Consider the following 2,758-nt stretch of genomic DNA (forward strand, 5'->3'; position numbering starts at 1 on the left):
AATGTCTCTGCTTTTGAATACGCTATCTAGGTTGGTCATAACCTTCCTTCCAAGGAGTAAGCGTCTTTTAATTTTATGGCTGCGGTCACCATCTGCAGTGATTTTGGAGCCCCAAAAAATAAAAGTCTGACACTGTTTCCACTGTTTCCCCATCTATTTCCCATAAAGTGATGGGACCAAATGCCATGATCTTCATTTTCTGAATGTTGAGCTTTAAGCCAACTTTTTCACTCTCCTCTTTCATCAAGAGGCTTTTGAGTTCCTCTTCACTTTCTGCCATAAGGGTGGTGTCATCTACATATCTGAGGTTATTGATATTTCTCCCGGCAATCTTGATTCCAGCTTGTGTTTCTTCCAGTCCAGCATTTCTCATGAAGTACTCTGCATTTAAGTTAAATAAGCAGGGTGACAATATACAGCCTTGACATACTCCTTTTCCTATTTGGAATCAGTCTGTCGTTCCATGTCCTGTTCTAACTGTTGCTTCCTGACCTGTATACAAATTTCTCAAGAGGCAGGTCAGGTGGTCTGGTATTCCCATCTCTTTCAGAATTTTCCACAGTTTATTGTGATCCACACAGTCAAAGGCTTTGGCATAGTCAATAAATCAGAAATAGATGTTTTTCTGGAACATCTGCATTCCAGATCCTGCATGCTATGGCTAAAAAGTCCCACATGCTGCAAAGACGATAGAAGATCCCTCGTGTGGCAACTGAAACCTGGCACAGCCAAATAAAAAAAATATTAAGAGCAAGAAGAGGCTTGGCTGCAGCCCTGTTGCTCTGTCACACATAATTGGGATTTCTTCCATTAAAGTTCTCATCTGCCCCTGATTTCAGTGGAAGTGGTCGATGCTGGCTTTGAAGAGGCCTCAGCAGCCTGGTGACAGGCTTGGTGCTCACAAGTTCGGGGTTGCAAGTTGATGAAAGGAGGATGAATAATGAAAAATAATGGATCATTCTAAGAGGTGCCTTTTCAGAACTGGGCTAGGGTATAATTTGAGTCCATTTCAAAGGAAGTAGACTGGCGGAATTCATCAGAGTAGCCCCTCAAGGACTGATACCAATTGTCTGGAGACAGTCCAATCAGTCACTGGCACATCTGGGGTTGAAACCCTGAACCAAAGCTTTGAAGCGATGGGGTGTAGACTGCTCACCTGGCCATCTACACTGCAACAGGAATGGGATACATGTCTGTTCCTCTATGGAGAGGCGGGCTCTGGAGGTACAGTGGCCTCAAACAGCATTCAACACGCCTTGACAGGGGATGCAAACGAGACCTTTTCAAACAAGCTCAGGCGAAAGGCGGGGAGGAAGTGTGTGGAGTGTGCAGCCACAGGGTTCCTCTAGTTCTCCCTAAAATAAACACTGTCTCTCAGGACTTGCCTTGCAATGCAGGGGACGTGGATTTGATCCCTGGTCAGAAAACTAATAAGATCCCACATGCTGCAGAGCAACTATGCCTGCAGTACTGAAGCCGGTGTGGTCTGCAGCCAGTGGACAGCAACGACAGCCTGAGAGTCCATGTGACTGAGGAGGATTCCATGGGCCACAACTGAGGCCTGACACAGCCAGGTAAATATTCAGAAGAACAACAACAAAACGCCATCTCTCAATCGTAGCTTAAACACACAGAAGTGGCGTCCCTCTTTGTCACGTTTGGGTCATTACCTTCTTTCCCAGCTCCACCCCCACTCTCCCCTGCTCCCCCAGTCCCTCCCCCCATCCCCAATTTTGTAGACTGCTGCTGCTCCCAAGCACCTGCTTTTCTCAGTCTGCCTGCTGGATTCTTTTACCCTCCAGGCCCAATGCCCCCTGAGAGAGGAGGGCCTCTGGCTGGCACCCAATTTCCAGGGCGGGGGTTGGGGGAGGGCTGTCAGGTAAGAGGGTACAGAAACTGCCACAGCCAGGATTACCCCACCCTATCCCCACCATGTGCCCCAACCCAGTCTTGAGTGTGGTGTGAGAAAGATGCGTGGCTGGCAGGATACCGGACAATTCTAGCCACTGTGTCTGAATGCCCCCTGAAGGATTATTTCAATAAGTTTGTTGGGACTACTTCTACTTCCTGATGATATTGCTCAAACCTAGAGAAAAGGGGGCCAAAATAAGCAAACACTTGGAAATGAGAGCCCTGGCATGACCCTAAGTGGAGAAGCTGCTGGTGGTCTGAGAAGGAGCACCCTCAGTGAGACCTCTGACCCCATCTTTGCCCTGCACTGGTGGAAGGGGCAGCAGTGGAGAGTCCAGGGACCTGGAGTGGAGGACCTCCCATCGCCCCAAACTAAACTCCCAACAGCCTCACCGTGACAGCCCTCCCGCTGCCAGTGGGGCCCCTTTGTGGCTCCTCTGCCTCCTGCCCCACCAGCACCTGCCCCTGTCCTCGGAGAAGCTTTGCTAATGGTTGTGAGCGAGTGATGGACAGGCAGAGGTTAGCCTCCCAGGGCATTAGTAATTGCAACTAATAGGAAGCCAGGCTCCCTTCTGTAGCCCCTCACAAGCCCACCCGCTTTATCAGGAACCTCTGGTGGTTGATCCTGGAGACTGATTAAGACCCACACAGCTGGGCCAACCAGCAGCCAAGTGCTCCAGTGTAAGGGCTGGAGGTTGAGGGGGGAGCTGCCTCCCACCATTCAAGCTTCCTGCTGAGTCTCCACCAGGGCTTTTCTGGCCCCACCCTCCCGCCTCAGCTTGGCTATTTGGGAGCTGAAGAAGCCGAGGTTTAGAGAAATTAAGGCTTTTGCCCAGGGACCCGCAGC

At 50.1% G+C, this 2,758-nt stretch overlaps 1 protein-coding gene across 1 annotated transcript in view; it reads left to right on the plus strand.

Annotated features, from left to right (window-relative positions):
- The window catches only part of TMEM235 (transmembrane protein 235), an 11,465-nt gene that overhangs the window by 2,626 nt on the left and 6,081 nt on the right, over positions 1 to 2,758 (plus strand). The window lies entirely within an intron of this gene.

The sequence above is a fragment of the Bison bison genome, unplaced genomic scaffold, assembly GCF_000754665.1.
Source record: "Bison bison bison isolate TAMUID 2011002044 unplaced genomic scaffold, Bison_UMD1.0 scf7180017864371, whole genome shotgun sequence".
Classification (NCBI taxonomy): Eukaryota; Metazoa; Chordata; class Mammalia; order Artiodactyla; family Bovidae; genus Bison; species Bison bison.